The following is a 22,057-nucleotide window of genomic DNA, read 5'->3' as shown; positions in this document are numbered from 1 at the left end:
CTCTCCCCCCCCCCCCCAGGCTCTTGGGTGCGCGTACACACACACACACACACACACACACACACACACCCAGTGTGATTCTCAAGCCACCGAGTCTGCCATGTGGGAGTTCAGCAACATCACCGCTACGCCATCTCCTGACCCCAAGTTTCTGAATTATAAAGAGAAAGGAAATGGCCACATGGGATTGCTGCTCCTGGGGCCGAGGGCTGCGCGCCCTAAAGCCTGTCCCTGGAGAAGAGGCCGGAGTGAAAGTGTCCGGTCTGGTTCTGGACAAGAAGCCACACGCAGGGCTGCCTCTTGCCGCAGCGTGGGACCCGGTGTAGACCGCGTGTGCCTGGTGGGCACTACTGAGCGTGGTCTCCACCACAGACCAGCACGAGGGCTGTGACCTTCCTGTGCGCCTGGCCACGCCACGGGACACTCAGGGCTTTCCCTGACGCACGAGACTGAGTCTCCTAGAGCCCCTTCCTGTTTAGGAGGTGCACGGGGGGGTGGCGGCCTTTTCCTGTGCAGAACTTTGGAGAACAGGGGTGTGGGAGTGTGGGTCAGCTCCGGGCACAACACAGACCTTGGCCTTCCTCCGGGACCGGGCGTGCGGGTCAAGCCACGTGTTCCGCGCCACGACAGCCGCAGCTGGTAGGAAGGAAAGCCCCGCAGGCGACCGGTGTGGGACTGCGTGTCGGCCTCAGCCTCGGCGCTGGCTGTGGCTGGCAGCGTGCTTCCTGGTCGGGTGTAGGGGCGTCCTGTGCACCGTGGCTGTTCTCAGCCCCCTGGGCCCCTGCCCGTCCGAAGCCAGATGGCGAACCTCCCCACCCCCGGTTGTAATGACCAGAAGCATCTCAGACATTGCCAGGTGTCTGTGGGATGGACTCGCTCTGCGGAGAACCGCTCAGTTGTGTGTATGTGCACACACACGCGTGCACACGCCTTCCGCTGGCCACTCTGGCCCGGCAGGCTGCACCATGGCAGAATCGGCTTCCTGACGCTTGCCCCCATCCTTTAAGACACATTTCCCAGTCCTAGGCAGAAAGAGAGCACGGATCCCTGCTTTTGGGGTCTGGGGACCAGGGGACCCTGCTGGAAGGCCACTTCTTCCTTCAGCTATGTCGGAGAAGGCGGCTCACAGGACCGGGTGGGGGCTGGCTGTATGCCAGCATTGTTCTTGCCGGAGCCCCCTCGTGGGAGCACGAGGACAGAGGGACGAACCCCACTGGACACCCAGGTGGGATCAGCCTGCAGTGGGAAGGGTGCCAGACACTCGGCCGGGGAGGGGAGAGGGCCTGCGGGTGTGTCCCCCTCGTGCACCTGCTCCTTCACCGTGTCTGCTCGGTGCCAGGGCCTCAGGCTGGGCACCACGGCAGGTCCCCTTCCCCCTCCAGCGCTCCCCGCAGTGGGGCTACAGGCGCTCATCAGCACATCCCAGAGAAGTTACGAAATTACATCAGTGGCAAAATGTGATGGGGGGGGGGCGCTTCTGTAGCCATCAAAGCTGCTAGGCTGGATTTGGGGGCTTCCCTAGAGAGGGACCCTGGCCTGGGCTCAAGGCAGAGCAGTTCATTAGGGAGTGAGAGAGTGTTCTAGGCAGAGGCCTGGCCTGGCGGAGGGCCAGAGCTTGGTGCTTCTCAGAATGACCCCGGGCTTCTCATCCCAGCTGGTAAGTGAGCAGGGCAGGCTGGAATCAAGCCGTCAGGGTAGGCGAGAGGCTGTGGGAGCTGCGAGTGGCCCCCGCCGAGCGCCTGGGTGTCGGTTCTTGTATATGTGATTGTCATCTTCCCAACAAGCCGTCGGAGCTCCTGCAGCTCAGAGAGGCTGAGGACCCGAGCCCAGGCTGCCCGGGATGCAAAGCCGGCCAGCTGATTCCATGCCAAGACAGGGCCTGGGGGAGGGACGCCCAGACCCCTGCTCTCGCGCCAGTGGCCTCAGCTCAGGGCACTTGCTGGAAATGCATGGGCTGGGCCTACCCCTAGGGAGGGGGCAGGCCCCAGAGTCTGCATTCTCGCAAACACCGGCCCGTCTTGTCTTGTGGCGAGGAGGGGGCATTTGCGAGGCGGCAGTGACCCGAGTTCCTTGAGCACATGTGCTTTGCGCACACGGCCCCGGTCTCTCGAGGCCAGGCTGGGCTGAGATTTTCCATTCCATGTGCTGGGCTGATTTCACTCACGAGTGCAGAATAGAAAGTGGTGTACAGATCATGGGCGAGCTGTCTACACGGCGATAGCAGAATCCGTGTCTGCTCCGCGCACTAATAGGATTCTCTGAGCTCTGGAGCGTCTGTGGTGGCGGCTGCCGTGGAACCCAGAGGCTGCTCGTTTGTGGGCAATGAATAATTTATTTCTGCTTTCAGATGACTTATTCCGCCTTCAGACACTGCCGCTGAGCTCCTGCACGCGGGCCCGCTCCTCATTAAGTGGCCAGAAGGGGGTTTTGTCCCCCACTGCCCTGGACGCCTGCTTCCAGCTGCCCATCTGGAGGCCGGCCTCGAGGGGAGTCCAGAGCCCCCACTCTGGTGCCTGCTCTCTCTCTTTGTGAGGAGCCCGCTCTCCAGCCCCGGCTGCTGCTTGTGCGGGAAGCACCGGCCAGAGCGCCAGCCCGCCTCCGGCTCTGGCTCCTGGACTGCGGGAATCCGCGTACAGAGGATGTGGCCAGGGCCTGTCGCGCAGGCTGGTTTAGTGTCCAGCTCTGTGTGTGACGAGCTGAAAGCCACCTAGGGTGACAGTCACCTTGAAGATCTCAGAGGCCAGCAGGTGGCGCGGTGGTTGGGGCACTGGACTCCCTCATGGCTGACTGCAGCTCGAGTCCTGGACCTGGCAGCTTGCTTTCTCACTTTCCCTCTCTCTGTGTCTCTCTGATGAGCGTATATGTCCTATAGCAATTTTAAAATAATGATAATAATACATTAAATTAAATAAATACTTCTTAAAAAAAAGAAAGACAAAGAAAATCTCAGGTGGCCAACTGGTAGGGTGATAGTTAAGGTGGTTGGGTGTCTGACTGCGTGGTTCGAGTCCTGAACCCAGCAGCTCGAGAAACGAGCCAAATGCCTGTGTGTGCACGCCCAGATCCTGAGAGGAGAGTGGGGAAGAAGGAATTGTGGTGTGGCCCTCACCTGGGGGCTTATTTTTTACTTTCTCTTCCTCCATCGAGCATATGCGCCCTCTGGCAAATTTACCCCCCCTCCCTTTTCTTTTAAAGAGAAAATGTCCATTTCCATTTGGCAGCTACACCCCTGCCCAGGCCGCAGGCCTGCCCTCCGTGGTCATCCTGACATCAGGCTCAGCACATGCCCATCCTGCCCAGGCTACCAGACTGATCCTCTTCTCTGTGCTTAAAAGCCCACACAGGGGAACCAGCAGTTAGCGTAATGGCTATGTCGCTGGACTCCCACGTAGCCGACCGCTTTTTACGTCCCGGACCCAGTGGCTTAAAACTCACGCCGGGCGCGTGTGCATGCGTGCCCAATATCTGGAGAGGAGAATGGAGAAGGGATTGTGGCGTGACCATCCCCCCTGGGGAGTGATTTCTCGCTTTCTGTCTCTGTCTGTCTGGCGAGCGCATGCGCCCATGGCAAAAACCACTAAAAAAAAAAAAGAAAAAAAAAACATAAGGCCAGGCACTGAACTCCCACATGGCTGACCATGGTTCAAGTCCTGGACCTGGCAGCTTGAAAATCATCATGGACTTGTATGTGCATGTGTGCCCAAAATCCCGAGAGGAAGATGGAGGGGGAGGGATGTCTCACTTTTCTTCTGTATCTCTCTGTCTCTCTGGTACTCAGCCTAGAGGAGACGGGAAACTCTGCAGAAGGGCTGCAGGCAGGTTGCAGATGGGCCCTCCCGGACCACCCGAGGCCCTTGAACTGGGGCGAGGAAGCGTGATAGAGCTCAGAATGTTCATTGTCTACCACACCAGGTGGGATCAGGGTCTGGATGGGTGGCTGGGGGGACTTGCTTGGTAAAGCACAAGAGGCTGCAGGCCGAGGGCCACAAGACTTGGGCAAGGATGCCCAGAGGCCACACTGCAGCAGCCTGGCCGGGAGCCGCTCTGCCCACCATGGCCTGCCCTGCTTCCCATCTCTGCAGACCCTGCCCAGGCCAGCCCCGTGCACTGCCCTGCTCCTGGTGGGATTCGTGCATCTGAGAAGAGATGGAGCCTTCCTTCCTCCCAGCTCCACCACATCAGGGGACCAGGCAGCCGTGTGTGATCACGAGGACACCGGCCAGGACCCAGCCATGCCGAACCCTGATCTTGGCCTCCCCAGCCTCCAGGACCATGAGAAATACGCGTGCGTGTGCAGCCACTCGGTCTCTGGCAGTGCGTTACAGCGGCCAAACTGAGACGTGGGTGGGCTTCGAGTCCGGGTGCTTCTCTCCTCTTACGTTGGTGAAGTCATCTACAGTCAGCCCTCTGTATCCACCGTCTGCTTCCCCAGAGTCAGCCAACCGCAGACCACAGATATCGGAAGGGAAACACAAGAAGGATGACTGCAACAGTGAAAAATACAAATAAGAAATGCAGCACAATGGTTTAAGAGCACTTCCGGCGTATTGGGTATTGTCGGCTGTCGGAGGTGGTCTGAGGCCTGTGGAGGATGTGCGTGGCTTCCGTGCAAACACGTCGCCGTTTTGTGCGGGGATTTGGGTATCTGGGACGGTCCTGGGCCACCCCTCTGCCATGGGTGACTGTGTGTTGTGGCGTGTCCTCAGGGCCTGGTCCTGATGGCTTTACGGCACCCCATGTCTGTCCTGCATTTGCCTCTCCGGCGTAGGTGGACGTTAGAGCCCTTCCCAGGCTGGCGCTGGTGCACCGGGGGCGTGAGCAGCCTTGTGCGTGAGCTGGGGTGTGTGCGTGGTCGCATGAAGGAAATACACCAGTGTTTGCGAAGGTCGGGGGCGGTAGGTCCTGGCTCTGTGGCGAGATCGAATGCACTCTTGTCCGATGGAAGGGGAGCCCGTAGGCATCACACACCTTCTGGAAGCAGGAATCCTGCTGGCAGTGCCCTGTGGCCAGAGGGCTGGTGCTGGGGCTGGTTGCGGGCACACGGGCTCAGAGCTGCTTCACTGTTGGGTTGGGGGTGCTTTTCTGCCCTTTCCCCCGTGATGCTTGCAGCCTGGGTGGTGTCATCTGGATTCTCAGCCTCCCTGCTGTGTCTCTGTAGCTGTTGCCAGCCAGCTGTCCCTCTGTGTGGCATCTACAGCCCTCTCTGTAACTCAGTCACTTAGATGGAGCAATGGAAGAAAGTGTGTGGGACCAGCAGGTGGCGTGGAGCTTGAGGAAGCTGGATCCCACCTGAACAACGGCTCGAGTCCCAGACCCAGCGGCTTGAAAATCATGCTGGGCGCGTGTGCATGTCTGCCCAAAAATCCCGAGAGAAGAATGGAGATTGCGGTGTGGCCATTCTTCCCAGGTGGTGATTTTTTCACTTTCTCTCTGGCAAGTGCATGTGCTCTATACCGAACTAGAACAACGAAGAGAAACTGTGTGCAAAACAGTATTCTGGCCTGCTGACAGTGTTCTCCCAGCAACCGTGCTATTATCCGGGACTGTGTGGAATTAGTCATTTTAAAACCACAGAAATAGTTACAATCCCAAAACCATCCATCTCGGACTTCAGACCTTGTTACATTTTTTCTCCCTGAGGGACTTTGCTCCCTAGTTAAGTAGGATTCCAGGACATATTAAAACAATTTGTCATCTCTGAGCACACGTCCACCCAGCAGGAGCAGGCAGGGGAGGCCGTGTCCGGGTGCCAAGCACCTTCCTGGTGCCCGTCCTGAGGACCTGGGCCACGACGGGAGGGACTGGCCCCAGAAGCTTATCTTTCTCAGCCTCAGCCTGTGGTGCACCAGGGACTGAGCTGAGAGTTCCCCCAGTGAAGCCACCTCACGCCACGAGGCTGGGCTCCCTGCCTCCTGTGTGTGGTGGATCGCCCCCCTTGACAGCGGACGGCGTCTCAGAGTTGGTGTTGCCTACTCTACGTCAGCCAGGCCTGACGTGTGGGCACCCCACTGGGCCGGGGCCCCTCAGCAGCGGGCACAGTGTGCCTGCCACTCCCACACGTGCCGGGCACTCGGCCAGGTGCAGAGTGCTCGCGGCGGCCAGGGCTCTTCACTACAGGACGTTCCGGGGCCGTGCCCACGTCGGAGGTCGCGGCATCTTGGTCAGCTTAGCCAGCACCTGCTCACCTCGTCCCATCTGCGGGACTCCCCTGGGCGCAGTGCTGGGAGCCCTGCAGGTTTTCCCCTTGCTCTTGGGACTCCCCTTTTTGCATTTCTGTTGTCTGGTGTAGAGGGGTGTAGAGGGATAGGATATTGCCTTACATTGGTTTTTTTTTTCTTAGCCGCTTTGTGGAGATGCAATACATGTACCCCACAGTTTCCCGAAGTGGACAGTAAGTGGTGTACTGGAACAAACACACTTAGAGGTTTTTAGCTTATTTGTACACAGCTACAGCTGTCCCCAGAGTCAATATTTTTAAAGAATTATTTATTTTATTTTTGTTGTTGTTATTATTTTTTATTTGACCAGAGAGAGACAGAAAGGGAACGTGAGAAAGCAGGTTTCCAGGTCTGGGTCCCAAACCATGGTCGGCCGTGTGGGAGTCCAGCGCCTTAACCACTGCGCCATCTGCTGGCCCCCAGCTTTTGTTTGTTTGTTTGTTTTTTAAGATTTTTGCTATAGGGCATGTACTCTCACCAGAGAGAGAGAAAGACAGAGAGACAGAAAGCAAGAAATCATCCCCTAGGGAGATGGTCACATTGCAATCCCTTCTCCTCCATTTTCCTCTTGGGATCTTGGGCACGCATACACACATGTCGGTGTGAGTTCCAAGCCTTCCAGGTCTGGGACTTGAACCACAGTTGGCCATGTGGGAGTCCAGCAACATAACTACTATGCCATCTACTGGCCCCCACCACAATTTTAAAATATGTTTATGACCCCCCCCCAAAAAAATTCCATTTCATACTACCCCCTCTTACTCTCTCCCCTCTCCCCTAAGAAACAACGACCCTGCTTTCTGCCCTCATAGCCTTCCTGCCCTGGACGTTTCACATGGATGCGGTCACACAGTGTTCGTCCTTTAGACGTGGGCGGTATCAGTGCGATGCTGTCAACGTTTGTCGGGGTTGCAGCAAGTTCGGGAACTTCTCTACCTTGTGCGTCTGTTCCACGGTGTGGATACACTACATTAGGTTTATCTACTCATCCACGATGGGCACTCACGCTTTTCCTACCTTGGCTTATTATCAATAATAACATTAATAACACAAACAAGACCAGCCAGTGGTACGGTGGTTAAGGTGGCTGGATACGACATGGTCGATTGTGTGGTTCAAGTCCCGGACCCAGCAGCTTGGAAAAAAACACCAGGGGACCAGTAGTTGATGTACTGGCTACGTCGCTGGACTCCCATGTAGTTGACTGTGGTTTGAGTCCTGGGCCTGGTGGCTTAAACTCTCACCGGGCGTGTGTGCATATGTGCCCAATCCTGAAAGGAGGGAGAAATGGAGGAGGGATTATAGTGTAATGTTTTCCTTGGATGTGTAGGGGTGCCTTTCACTTTCTTTCTCTCTCTGTTTCTGGTGAGTGCATGAGCACTTCGGCAATTTTTTTTTTTTAATTTGAAAAGAATAACAAAAAATCAATAACATTAATAACCATACAAATGAATAACATTTGTGTACAGGAGTTTTATGGGCCCCGTGTTTTCATTTGTGTTAGGAGTGGAATTTCCAAGTTTTGTGATAGCTGTGTTCGCTCATTTGAGAAACTGCCACGCTTCCCCAAAGCAGGTGCACACTTCACATTCCCAGCAGCGGTGTGTGCCCCAGACCCTGCCAACACTGCACTGCTTCGACTTCTGAAGTCTAGAATTCTTGGTGGGAGTAAAGGAATATATTGTTGTGCATTTGGTTCGCATTTCCCTAACAACTAATGAAGTTACACATCTTCCCATGTGCTTCTTGGCTCCTGTATGTCTTCTTTGGAGACACTCCTATTTGGATCCTTTGCCTATTTTTAATTGGGCTATTTGTCTTTCTATTATCAAGTTGTAAGAGTTGTCTATGTATCTTACATACACGTCTCTGATCACTTCTGTGATTTGAAAATATTTATGAATGGATGCTTTTCTGAGTCTGCGGATTACCTTTTCACTTTTTTTTTTTTTTTGCAGAGTCTTTGTGTGCTTGCCTGAAAGACAGAGAAAGAGAGACAGAAAGTGAGAAATCACCCCCCTGGGGAATGGCCACACTGCAATCCCTCCTCTCAGAATCTTGGGCACACACACACACACACACACACACACACAGCATGAGTTTAAGCCACCAGGTCTGGGACTTGAACTGCCATCAGTTACGTGGGAGTCCAGCGATGTAACCATTATACCGTCTGCTGGTCCCAGTCTTTTCACTTTCTTGATGGTGACCTTTGAAGCACAAGTGTTTAGTTTAATTTTTTTTTTTTTTTGGAAAGGTTTTTGTTGTAAGGGTGCATGCACTCGCCAGGAAGACAGAGAGACAGAGAGACAGAAAGTGAGAAATCACCCCCCAGGGGAAATGGCCACGCCACAATCCCTTCTCCTCCATTCTCCTCTTGGGATCATGGGCACACATGCACACACGCCCAACATGAGTTTAAGCCACTGGGTCTGGGACTCAAACCATGGCCGACTACATGGGAGTCCAGCGACATAGCCATTACATCAACTGCTGGTCCCGACAGAAGTGTTTAATTTTGATGAAGTTCAATTTCTCTCTTTTCTTTGGTTGTTTGGGTGCATTTTGGTGTCTTAGCCCAGACTCCTTTGCCAATGCAAGCTCTTGAATGTTTTATTCTAAGCATTCTATAGTTTTAGCTGTTATATTTAGATCTCTTCTCTAGTTTGAGTTCATATTTATATGTGGAGTGGGGTTGGGGTTCAAGTTTATTCTTTTGCATATAGTTATTCAATTGTATTATTCAGCCTCATTTGTTGAAAAGATATTCTTTCCCATTGGATGGTCTTGGCATCCTTGTTGAAAATCAGTGCACGGTAGATGAGTGGGTTTATTTCTGAGCTCTCCATTCTTTTTCATTTGTCTGTATGTCTGCCCTGTGTTATTGCCACACTGTGTTGATTATTGCTGCTTTGTAGTATGCTTGAGATAAGGAGCTGTGAGAGAACTGTGAGGAAGCTGTGAGGTAGCTGTGAAGAAGCTGTGAGGGAGGTGTGAGGGAGGTGTGAGAGCTGTGAGGGAGGTGTGAGGGAGCTGTGAGGGAAGTGTGAGGAAGGTGTGAGAGGTGTGTGAGAGCTGTGAGGGAGGTGTGAGGGAGGTGTGAGAGCTGTGAGGGAGCTGTGAGGGAGCTGTGAGGGAAGTGTGAGGGAGGTGTGAGAGGTGTGTGAGAGCTGTGAGGGAGGTGCGAGGGAGGTGTGAGAGCTGTGAGGAGCTGTGAGGGAGGTGTGAGGGAGCTGTGAGAGCTTTGAGGGGGGTGTGAGAGCTGAGGGAGGTGTGAGGGAGGTGTGAGAGCTGTGAGGGAGGTGTGAGAGCTGTGAGGGAGGTGCGAGGGAACTGGAAGGGAGGTGTGAGGGAGCTGTGAGAGAGAGGGAGACATGAAGGAGCTGTGAGGGAGAGGGAGGCGTGAGGGAGCTGTGGAGGTGGTGTGAATAAAGTGTAAGTGCTACCTTATTCTTTATAGCACTGTTTTGTCTATTCTGGGTCCTTTGCAATTCCAGATAAATTTTTAAATCAGCTTTTCTTTTCTTTTCTTTTAAATTTGCTAGTGGGCATGTGTACTTGCCAAGGAGAGAGGCAGAGAGAAAAAGTAAGAGGGAAAACACCCTCCTTGGTGGATGGTTGTACCACAGTCCCTTCTCTTCCATTTCTCCTTCTGAAATTTTGGGCATGCACCCACACATGCCAAGCCAGGACTGGAACCACTTGGTCAACCATGTGGGATTCAATCACTTTAACCACCACACCACCAGTTGACCCAAGGTGAACCTTTCAATTTCTACTAAGAAGTAATAGGTGGTCCAACCCAGAGTCTGGTGATTGAGGCAGCTGGACCCCACATGGCCGACTACACGGTTCAAGACTTGGACTCGGTGGCTTGAGAAACATGCTGGGTACATGTGGGTGAAGGTCCAACATGCTGAAAGGAGAGAGGGATGGACGAGGAGGAATCACAGCATGACCATTCCCCAAGAGGGATGCTTTTCTCGCTTCCCCCACCCATTTCTCTCCAGCAAGTACACTCACCCTCTGGCAAAATTTTAAAAAAGAAATAAGCTAGAAATCTGACTGTGATTGCCCTGAATCTGCAGATCAGTCCAGGGAGTACTACAGTCTTGACAATGATTAATGAACATAGAATATTCTCCCAATTATTTAGATTGTTCTTAACGTCTTTCAACAATGCTTCGTAGTTTTCAGAGTATGAGTTTTCCATTTATTTTATTACATTTTGTTGCTAATTTTATTCTTTTTGGTGCTATTGTGAATGAAATTGTTTTCTTAATTTTGTTTTTGAACTGCAAGCATATAGGAATACATTGATTGTTACGTACTGATCTTATACTCAGCAATGTTGTCAAACTTATTCGTCCTAATAGTTTGGTTAGTGGATTCTCTAGGAGTCGTTGTCCATAGGACCTCTCATTAGTAAATGAAGAGTTTTACTTCTTCCTTCCCACTATGAATGCTTTGTATTTCTTTCTTTCTTTTTAAAATTTTTTTGCTTAATTGCCCTAGTTAGAACCTTCAGTACAATTTCAAATAGAAGTGGCAAGAACAAGCCTCCTTGTCAGATTCCCAATCTTAGAGGAAAGCCTGGCCCATGGCCCAGGTTGCTTCCCAAAGAACCCAAACTTAAGAGAGGGAGAGGCTGAGACCAGCAGTTGGCAAAATGACTATGTTGCTGGACTCCCATGTAGTTGACTGCAGTTCGAGTCCTGGACCTTGTGGCTTAAACTCACGCTGGGCATGTGTGTGTGCATGTGCCCAAGATCTCGCGAGGAGAATGGAGGAGAAGGGATAGCGGCATGGCCATGTCCTCTAGGAGGTGATTTCTTGCTTTCTGTCTCTCTGTCTCTCTCTCTGTCTTTCTGGAGAGAGTACACACCCTATAGCAAAAACCTCTCAAAAAAAAAAAAAAAGACAGAGAGGGATGGCTCCAGGGAGGGCCCAGCTGGACAAGTCCCTCCCACTCTCTGTCCTTCTCTTCCACAATGAGATGACACCAGTGCTGGTGCCACGCTTTGGACTTTCCAGCCTCCAGAACTGTGAGAATACAGTTCTCTATGCATTACCCAGTCTGTATTGTGGAATAGCCAGAAGACAGACCCAGAGCCTCCTCTCTCCCTGGCGCTCAATCCCAGGGCCTCGCCGAGCCTGAGCCCCGGGGACTGATACCCTCACTACTGTGAGGAGAGGAGCGTGAGCACCAGAACTGTGCTGTCAGTAGCTCTGCGTGAGTCAGCTGGCCCCTGCATTGTGCTCTTCTAGAGAGGAAGAGGCATGACAATTTGTAAGGCGATTGCTAGACAGAAATCAGAAGCAACCAGACATAACTCAGCGTAATTATTTCTGCATAATGACTTCTGCTACTTGATTCTGTCTCACGCGATGACTGTAATCTTTATCTGTCACTGGAAAGCTGGTGGCCAGCGAGCCCCTGTGGCTGAGCGATAGAGCCAGGAGGAAATTTGCAATCCGAGTTAATGGAGTGTTCCCTAGCAGCCTGGGAGTTCGTGCCTCCAAGGATGCTGGAATGATGGACCCTCTTCTGCTAGGAAGCCTGGTGTCAGAGCGGCCTGGCCTCCACCATGGGCCCTCTGCCTCCTCACATGGGGAAACTGAGAATGGCAGAGGCCACAGGCATGTCCAAGATCACTCAACAGCCGCACGCCTGGCACCAGAGTTTCCCCCCTGCCCTCCAACCACCCAGCTCTTTCCCCCTCAGACTGCAGTGGCCACCTGTCACTGAGCTGCACACGGGCATGCTGCTTCTGCAGGGCTACCCCTGCCCGGCTTGGGGGCGTGGAGCTATTGTACCCAGATGGCCACTGGACAGACGGGGGAGGGGGGGCCGTAGCCCTCGTGGTGATGAGGCAGAGGCGTGTCCTCCTGGAGGGGATCGGCCGGGTGCTCTGCTGCCTCCCTCAGGGTGCTGCCTTACGCTACCACGGCTTCTTCAGAGCTCCTCCCATTAGCCACAGGGGCCGGAAGTGTGCGCTCGGGTTTGGGGGGGGGGGTCTGTGTTTCAGGCATCGCATGTCCCGCTTAGCAGAGCGTGACCTGGGCCAGTGTCCCTGAGTGTCTCTCCTCCTCGGTGGGCCCTCTGCCGGGGCGGCGGGAAGGGGGGAGGGTAAAATGGCGACAGGCCTTGCCAGTTTGCTCTGTGCCCATGAGAGGACCCTAGACCCTGTGGGCCCCAATTTCTCTGCGTGTTGAAGCAGGGCTACAGAGCCCCGAGATGACCAGGCTGAGGTCTTTGGCTTGGAAGCACCCCGAGAAAATGTGGGCCGAGGTAGAGCACGGAGCGGTCAGGCTGCGGCTGGGAGGCTGGCCACGTGCCTGGTTTGAGTGTATGGTGCCCAGAAGCTGCCATACCGAGGTGGCCCCGCTGTGAACTGTGAACTTGGGGCAACAAGGATGTGTCACTGCAGGCTCATCCCGTGTGACAGGGGTGCAACCCTCTGGTGGGAGATGCTGGGCGTGTGGGCTGGGTGGATGGGACTTTTGCTGTGAACCTGACGCCGCCCTAAAAAATAAGGTCTAGGGCCAAGCCAATGGCCTAGCGGTATAGGGAGCCAGATTCCACGTGATCAACTGTGCTGTTCGAATCCCAGTCCCAGCAGCTTGAAAAACACACTGTGGGGGCCAGCCAGAGGCGTGGTGGTTAAGGTGCTGGACTCCCACATATTCAACTGCAGTTCAAGTCTCAGACCCGGTGACTTGAAAATCACACCAGGCGCATGAGCGTGGCCAGAATCTTCACAGGAGAATGGAGGAGAAGGGATTGTGGTGTGGCCATCCCCTCAGGGGGTGATTTCTCTTCACCGTCTCTCTCCAGCGAGTGCACACACCTTATGGCAAAAACCTTAGAGAAAAAGAAACACCATGCATGGTCCTGAAAGGATGGCGAAATGGAAGAGGAGGTGCAGTGTGACCACACCACATGAGGGGGTGCCTTATGCGTCTCTCCCTCTCAGTCTCTCAGTCTCTCTGTCTCTGGTGAGCACACATGCCTTCTGGCAGTTAAAAAAGCAAAGAAAAGGATCAGCAGTTAGCGTAATGTCTGTCGCTGGACTCCCATGTAGTCGGCCGTGGTTCGCGTCCCGGACCCAGTGGCTTAAAACTCTCGCCGGGCGCATGTGCGTGCGTGCCCAAGATCCCGAGAGGAGAATGAAGGAGAAGGGATTGCGGTGTGGCCATCCCCCCTGGGGGGTGATTTCTTGCTTCCTGTCTCTCTGTCTCTGTCTGGCTGGCGAGAGCACACGCCCTATAGCGAAAACCTCTCAAAAAAAAAAAAAAGGCAAAGAAAAAAGTCTATAAAACATGTGTTCACGACGCTGCCTGCTAGCACCTGGCCTTCCTGTGAGGTTCTGCTGGGAAGATGCATCATTTCTCTACCCCAGGTCTTGAATTTGAACAGAGTTTAAATTTCATAACTGGCCTATAAAATTCTATGTTAGGGAAACAGGGTCGAACTTTAATTCTGAACAAGATACACCCTGCGTCCAATAATATCCGATGCACTTCGGGACCACTTCTCCAGCGTGGGCTACCTCTGAGCGCCTGCTCTGAGCCGCCGGGCTCTGCGCGGATGCGGTAACAGGCTGCTGCGCTCCGGCTGCGGCAACTCACGGTCTGCAAGGTGGGAGGGCAGGAGGGAGAGAGACAGCCCCCACTGTGCGGGAGCCGGGGGAACCCCACGGGCACCCCGCACTGTGCTGGGCTGGGTCTCCTGGAGTGGACGAGCAGCTCAGCCAGCAAGTAGGCGTGCGTCGTGAGCAGCGCTGTGGGGGGAGCGGCCACATGTGAGGACGAGGTCACCAGGAATGGGAACGCGCTGCCCGTTAGGCCGAGAGACCAGCCCAGGGGAGAGGCCCCGTCCTGGCCCTGCCGCTCTGAGGATACAGGCCTGGAGCGAGTCGGCGTCTCCAGGCCTCAGCCTCCCATTCGTAAAATGGGGATAACGATCATACCCACTCCTGGGGCTGCTGGGAGCATGAAATTGCATAATGCAGACAAACGCAGGGACCGGGGCGGGGTGCCCGTGTGGGCCGTCACCCCAGTACTGTCATTGCATGCGTGTGTGTCATTACATGGGTGTGCGGGGCGCAGAGAGCGGCAGAGGAGGAGGTGAGCCCAGCGGCATCAGCCCCATGTGGAGGGCGTGGAGTGCTTGCATGAGTGCGGTTGAGGGGGGACTTACGTGGGGAGCGATAGGGCGCCCCAGATGCTATCGCCCAACGGCACGCGAGTTCCCCTTCTCAGTTAGCTTTGCAGCTCTGCAGGCCTCTGGTTGATGTCTGGAGATGCTTTCCGACTTCTCCATGCCCGCCGCCGAGCCCCGGGGTGGGCCCTGCACTTGGCTGGGAGGCACGGGGGCCGTGCAGGCCTGCGGGGGGAGGTGATGTCGGGCAAACCCGGCGGTGTCAGTAAAGAAACAAGGAAGTCAGGAGAGTGGGGGGGATCTGAAGGGGCCACAGCACACACTGAGCTGCCCTGGCCAGGCCTGAGTGCCCGCAAGTCCCCTGAAGCCACGTGGGCCCCGCACGAGCACGGCTGCCTCTGAGATGGCCTGGAGGGACTCGGTGGGGAGCGAGGCCACAACTGGGGCTTCTTCGCCTCCAAGGCCACGGCCACAGCCACGGCCACAGTTGCTCCCCCACAGAGGGGTGGTCAGCATCTTCCCCAGAGGCTTCTCCGCCGGTGCACAGGGGTCGCGAGCTGTACCACTGCGCAGAACGGCAGGGTGACGGAGCCAGGGCCTTCCCGTACCAGCCTGGGGCTCTCAGAGGCTGTCACCTGCCCACCAGGCACCACGAAGCCACCAGAGGGAAAGGAGGTGGGTCCTGGGCTGGGAGGGTCTGCATCCCGTGACCTGCCGGTGTTCTCTTCCAGGGGCATGGTCTAGTGGGCTGGTGGGAGACCAGGCACCCGCTCCGGAGGTCCGGACTCCTGCTCCATCCCGACCTCCGCTTGGCCTCAGGTAAGCCACTCCCAGAGGCCGACTGGCCTGGGGCGGGCAAGGACCGAGGCAGAAGGGGATGGTTTCTACCTGTGTGGCGACATGTCCCTGCCCAGCAGGAAGGACAAGGAGTTGGGGACACCCCACCCAGCGCCCAGAGGAGACTGGTTGGTAAACTGAGGCTCAGAGATGAAAGAGCCCAGCAGGCCGGGGGGCATCCCGGTTCTTGCCCCGACTGGCCAGGTCTCTCCAGGTAGATCCTTGGCCATTGGACTTCTGTTGGGGATTGTCCATGAGGGGAGTGAGGGGCTCAGAATCGTGGGGGTGAGCTGCAAGGAGGGCATGGGAGACGAGGCAGAGCACGGGTGTCCACTTCCTTGTCTGGGGGTCCCTTTGTCCCCCAGGCCTGAGCCTGCTTTCTCCCAGGCCCACCATGTCCCCGGCAAGAGACATGCCCAGGGTTAGTGCACGGGGCAGGGTGGGGCGGGCCTCCCACCTTGGCGCCCTCTGCTCCCTTCACCCCGACGGGCAGCCCCTGGTTCCAGGCTGGTTGCTGGCTCTGCCTCAGGTCCTCTCAGCACGCTCATCCCCCATTGTCCTCCCCGCACGCCTCCTCGAAAGCCCCCCCTCCATCCCACCAGCCTCTTCGTGGCCTCACCTCTCTCCTTGTCCATCTCAGCCAGGCCCTCTCTCATCGCCACACCAGGGCCTCTGCCGGATGGGCACCTCTGACAGCCTGGCTCACCCTGCCCCCTGCCCGGCAGCCTTCCCAGTCTGCTTGGTCGTCCTCTCCTGGGCTGCCCTTCCTACTCCCGAGAACACGACCCCAAGAGCTTCTCCCCCACCATAGCCCGTCCTGCCCCAGCTGGAAACGCCAGGCCCAGCCCGTCCCCCACGGAGGTGGGCAGGTGGCCCTGTGGGGGCTGCTCTTCCCGAGTGGCCGTTCAGTTCTGCCCTTGAGGGAGGACTTGTGTGGGGGTGGCAGGCAGGTCTGTGGCCTGGGCGTGCACCCGGATCTGGCTGTGCTGGAGCCAGTCCTCCTATCTCCATGGCTGGTAAAGCCTTCTCCGGGATCGAGGCCAGCCAGACCTGAACTGGAGTGCCGGGGCTCCTCCTCCCCCTCTTCCTGCTGTGGTCCCATGGTTACTACGATGGCTGCCGCCTCCCAGCGTCCTGCCAGGCCTTGGCTCCGTGCACATCGGCTGAGGCCCTGGATGGGCGTGTCTGATCAGGCGTGAGAGGCAGGAGGGAGCAGACTGCAGGGGGACGTGGGGACCCCACCCAGCCGGGCCAGGCATGGCCCTCAGCCCTCCTCACAGCTTGCCGTGGTGAGTCTGGGACGGTCTTTGCAGAGAACGGAAACCCTCCAGAACCTCACGGAGACTGATTGTGAGAACTTGAATGTTCTCGGCTCCGGCTCCGGAAGGGGAGACAACTGTAAATAATTCTCCTCTACCCACCCAGAGGTACCGTCTTTTAGCACAGCCGCGAGGCTCCAGCTTGGACCCCAAAGCTGTCCAAGGGCCACCACCTCATTCAGCTCCTCTGCAGCTCTTCAGGAAATGGAGCAGCAGGGTGGCCTGGGCACTGCCGGAGTGGCCAGGACAGCACTCCCCTTGGTGCTCAGCCGCACGCTAGTGTGGACAAGTGTGCAGATCCCGGGTGGGCGTCTCAGAGACCGTCCACGCTGGCTGTCCTCAGTGGACACTTGTGGTTGTGGGGCAGGGCTCCAGGAATGGGGAAATTCGTCCTGTGCTGAACGTCGGGGTTATTTTTAGGGCCACTTGGGATGACTTGGCAGTATCGCTTCCTACAGGCCTCCTTCCAGCCCTCGACCACGGCAGACCCCGAGGGCCTGTGTGCCTGTGTGTGCACGTGCTCACAGACGCCCTGCTGTGGGCAAGCACCCTGGGCCTGGCACTCTCCACACCGTGGGATCTGCGGAATCGCCGGAGCCCTTGTCCTGGCCCCTCTGCAGCCCCGTGGGGAGATTTCCTGCTCAGAGGGTGTCCTGAACACCCGCTCCAGGTCGGCTTCTGAGCGAGAAGTGGGTGCTGTGTCCACATCCCACGTGAGTGGGCCTGGCCTGGGCACCCACCTGTCTGGTAGGTGAGAGCCAGAGGTACAGGAAGGGAGCTCACCCACCAGCGTGTGCCCAGGACCGCAGGCGGGGCACGAATCAATGACCAGGCGGCCATGCGCCCCAGACCTGCCGGCGCCGGGGCTGGCTCTGCGCCTGGCCAGGGCTGCTCTGCCCCCTCTTCTACTGGGCCAGCTCCTGTGGTGGCCTCTCCAGGGTGCCAGCCCTGCTTCTTGTTTCCTCCTGCCGACTCTCTGAATGCTCTTGGACTGGGTGCAAATCTGTAGCTTAGAGACAACCCTAGGGAGGACTGGCAGGTGGCATGGTGGTTGAGGGTGCTGGACTCCCACATGGCTGACCACGGTTCGAGTCCCAGACCTGGCAGCTTGCTTTCTCACTTCTTCTCTCTCTTTCTCTCTCTCACTGTCCCTCCCTGGTCAAATTAAAAATAAATAAAGTTCAATGCATGACAGAAGGCACTCTGCTGGTTGTTCCTGGCTGCGGAGGGTCTCTGGCCTTCCACTGACGTCTGAGAGCGTTTGGGTCCGAAAGTGTTAGAAAGTTTGGAGGTGGGCGGGGTAAGGAAGCTGAAGTCTCGGCAGGGGCTCTAGATGGTGCCCACAGGCCCACAGTCTGCAGAGGCCTTGGAGACTGCGCAGGGAGTGCCCCTTCCCCCCAGGCCGGACCTCCGCCCGCCCTCCCTGCCTTCCTTCCTTCCTCTCCTCAAACAGTTGCTGCTCTCTGTTCCAGGCCCTGTGCTGATTGGCTCTGGGGTTATTCCTAGCCTCACCCTGCCTCACCCTGGGTAAACGGGGCCTGGCTCTGTGTCCTCGGGGAGAAGGGTCAGGAAAGGCCCAGGGTCCAGCCCTAAAGCCCAGGACATTCTGTTAGTTCATTCCGGTTTTGTGGCCCAGCACCCGAGCACGTGGCCGGCTCAGAGCAGGATCCAAGTCCACGTAGGAAGAGCTGGGGCTCGCCCTCCCAACCAGGAGCACATGCAGGGCTTCGCCCACTTCCGTGCCCCTGGCCCTGCGCGCCGTGGTTTCCACTCTGCAGGGGCTCTGTGAACGCGTGGCAACCCGCACTTGCCCTGCGTGGGTGTGGGTATTGTCCTGGCTTTCCCTGCAGGAGCTGCGGCTTCTGGTATATAAAATGACAAAGGATGGGGCCAGCAGGTGGTGTGGTGGTTAAGGTGCTGGACTCCCACGCTCCAGCCCATGGTTTGAGTCCCAGATCCAGCAGCTTGAAACTTAGGCCAGGCGCATATGCGTGCGTGCCCAAGATCCCCAGAGGAGAATCAAGGAGAAGGGATTGTGATGTGGCTATCCTCCTGGCAGCTGGGGGGCGCGGGGGGTGATTTCTCACTTTCTGTCTCTGTTTCTCTCTGTCTCTGTGCCCTATAGCAAAACGCTCTCAAAAATAAATAAATAAGATTAGCGGGACCAGCAGATGATACAATGGTTATGTTGCTGGACTCCCACATAGTTGACCATGGTTCAAGTCCTGGACCCGTCGGTTTTAAACTCAGCTGGGTGTGTGTGCGTACGTGCCCAAAATTCCAAGAGGAGGATGGAGGAGAGGGGATTTGTGGTGTGATCACCCCCTGGGGGATTTCTTGCTTTCTGTCTCTCTGTCTCAGTCTCTCTGGAGAGTACACACACCCTCTGGCAAAAATCTCTCTTAAACAAAAATGGCAAAGGACGAGCCCAGCAGATGGTATGGTGGTTAGGCTGCTGGATTCCCACGTGGCTGACGTGGTTCAACTCTCAGACCCAGCGGCTTGAAAATCGTACCAGGTGCGTGTGTGTGTGTGCCCAAACTGAGGAGAGACTAGAGAAGGGATTGCGTCATGGCTATCCCCCTTGGGGAATGATTTCTCTCTTCCCCTCCCTCTGCCTCTCCAGCAAGCTCACGCACCCTGGGGCAAGAACCTTTAAAAAAAAGATAAAGGGCAGCCATTATGAGCTGTCCCCTCCTGATTGTGACACACTCTAATGACAACCCACGACTGCAGCATCCGGGGCCCTGGAGGCAGCCGGCTTCTCGCCGTCCTCATGCCTGGCGTTTAAGCGGTCTGATGCCATTTTACTGGGAATGACTTACTGTTTTTATTTGTTCTCGGGGACATTAAGCATGAATCACATAGCACATGAGATGGGTCACTAGAGGTTTTCTTCCAAATTTAAGAAAAACAAGAAGCCTGTGGCCTGGCGCTCTGAGCCGCAGTGGGCACGGGGGCCCGGTTGCTGGCAGGAGCCTTCCCTCTGTGAGCCCGGCACGGCTGACAGGTTACAGAGTGGGCCTTGCCCTGAGTACGGAGCCATGGGCGGCCGGCACAGAACCCCCAGGAGGGCCCGCATGTCTTGAAATCGCCTAAATCTAACAATGATATTTCTTCTCAGAGACTGTTTCTGCCTGGTGTACTTTAGGATGTGGCCAAACCTCGTTCACTGGGGGCACGTGGATTGAAAATGTGGGCATAGGTCACGTGGGGCCTGTGCGCTGGGATGTCAGTCATTGCCCACGTCGAGGCCCGGCAGAATGAGCTCTCCAGCCTGCCTGGGAAGAGAGCAAGCCAGCCAGCCCTGAGGGAGAGGGTCGTCCATTCCCGTCTGCCTCTGGGGACAGAGTCAGACTAAGGCTGGAACATGGCTCGGGGCTGCATTGCCCGACCAGGACTTCACAGGTAGGACAGTGAGCAGTCAGGGCCTCCAGCCCCATCTGAGCTGAGGAGGGCAATGTGCTAATGACAGAGTTCTGCTCATTACAGACGCCGCGTCTCCCGTCCTTACCCTGTCGCTGGTAGAGGGCTCAGAGACTGTCCTCCAGGGGCTGGTCTCAGGGATATGCATCTTAATTACCTTCCGTGCAGTCTGAGTTCCCAGGGTCTGACAGTATGTTTCCTCCTTTCCTGTCACTGTCCCTTCTCCCAGGCCCCTCACTTACCCTGCCCACGTGTCCCACAGCGTCCTTTATCGTTCTGCCCTGTGCTGTACTGCTCTCTGTTGTTCCATGCTGTTCGACACTGTTCTAGATTGTTCTGTACTGCTCAGAGTTATTCTCCATGGTTAGTCCACTCTTGGCCCACAGCGGTGCTTGGAGAGGGGCAGGCCAGAGCTGTGCAGCAGGATGAGGTGCTCGCTGTGTCTCCTCCATGCCTAGGTGCCCTGAGGGGCTCCCTGCACCCAGGAGAAAGTCGCCAGGGTGATCTTACCACCTCCCAGCTCTGCCCTACCCCTCCTTCCCAGCCCCTCTCCCAGCCGCACCTTCAAGTCTCCTCGCTCCTGCCCTCACCCCAGCACTGTGGACCCTCCTGCCCGTCTGCCCGGGGGGGAGCGCTTCGAGCACACCGAGCCCAGGTGCTGCTCTGGAGGCCTCCTGACCCCACCCAGCAGAGCTGGGTGTCAGGGCACGTCACGCCAGGCCACGCGTCCCCATGTGTGTCTCCATATCCTCAGGTCTAGGTGCAGTGTCCTGCTAGCCCAGCGAGGGCACAGAGAGCCGGGGAGGGAGGAGCAGAGATCGCGGCTGGTTTTGTGTATGCTGTTTTCTCGCGGGTAGGAGGTGCCCAGGAGTGGAATCCTAGTCACCCCCACCCTGATGTGTGTGGGGACTTGACTCTCAGAGCACACCCTCTTGTGAGGGGTCTCCCCACTGGGAGCCAGAGAAGGGCTGAGCCATGTCAGGGGACCACACCAGTGATGGGAACAGAGTTTATGCAGTCTGGGGCATGTGCACACATCTGTGTGTGTGGTGTGTATGTGTGCAGTGTGCGCGTGCCTTACATGTAGTGTATGCATGTATGGGAGGGGGGATATCTGTGTCATGTGTGGTGTGTCTGTGGGTGTGTACAGCGTGTATGATACACGTGTGTATGTGTGCGTGTGTGTCAGTGATGTGTGTGTATGGTGTCGTGTGTGGGTGTGCGTGTGTCAGTGGGGTGTGTATGGTGTAGTGTGTGGGTGTGCATGTGTGTCAGTGGGGTGCATATGGTGTAGTGTGTGGGTGTGCGTGTCAGTGGAGTGTCTGTGTAGTGTGTGGGTGTGCGTGTGTCAGTGGGGTGTGTGGGTGTGCATGTGTCAGTGGGGTGTGTGTATGGGTAGTGTGTGGGTGTGCATGTGTCAGTGGGGTGTGTGTATGGTGTAGTGTGTGGGTGTGCATGTGTCAGTGGGATGAGTGTATATAGTGTGTGTGTGTGTGTCAGTGGGGGGTGTGTGGTATAGTGTGTGGGTGTGCATGTGTCAGTGGGGTGTGTGGTATAGTGTGTGGGTGTGTGTGTCAGTGGGGTGTGTGTGGTGTAGTGTGTGGGTGTGCATGTGTCAGTGGGGTGTGTGTATATGGTGTGTGTGTTAGTGGTGAGTGTATATATGGTGTGTGTGCGTGCGTGTGTCAGTGGGGTGTGTGTGGTATAGTGTGTGGGTGTGCGTGTGTCAGTGGGGTGTGTGTGGTGTACTGTGTGGGTGTGCGTGTGTCAGTGGGGTGTGTGTATGGTGTGCATGTGGAAAACGTCTGTGGACAGTGGAAGCCACCATTGCGGGTGTTGGTGTGAAGCCGCCCTGGAGTTCGTGTGAATGTCCGTAGGCATCCTCCATGCCCCATCTGAAAGTCCGGGGTCAGTCGCTGCGTCCGGATGGCAACCCCCAGGCCAGCGTTCGGGCCCCGTTTGCAGAGGAGCAGAGGCGAGGTCTGGAGCCTGGCGACGCTGGCCAGGCCCTCCCTAACTCCTGGGCCAGCTCAGCGCCCGGGAGCACCGCCCGCCCCGCCGCGTCCCCTCTGGGGTGAGCTGGGGCCGCCCCG

At 56.4% G+C, this 22,057-nt stretch overlaps 1 protein-coding gene across 1 annotated transcript in view; it reads left to right on the top strand.

Moving 5' to 3' along the window:
* The first annotated feature begins 4,574 nt into the window (after window positions 1-4,574).
* Window positions 4,575-22,057, top strand: part of HPCAL1 (hippocalcin like 1) — a 34,565-nt gene continuing 17,082 nt past the window's right edge. Inside the window, exons 1-2 of the mRNA XM_006140826.3 lie at window positions 4,575-4,593; window positions 15,114-15,201. The gene's annotated coding sequence lies outside the window, so the exon portion shown is untranslated. The remainder of the gene's footprint in view (window positions 4,594-15,113; window positions 15,202-22,057) is intronic.

The sequence above is a fragment of the Tupaia chinensis genome, unplaced genomic scaffold, assembly GCF_000334495.1.
Source record: "Tupaia chinensis unplaced genomic scaffold, TupChi_1.0 Scaffold000045_1, whole genome shotgun sequence".
In the NCBI taxonomy this organism is placed as follows: domain Eukaryota; kingdom Metazoa; phylum Chordata; class Mammalia; order Scandentia; family Tupaiidae; genus Tupaia; species Tupaia belangeri.
Note: the sequence above shows the minus strand (reverse complement) of the source record. Positions and strands in the feature narration are given on the sequence as shown.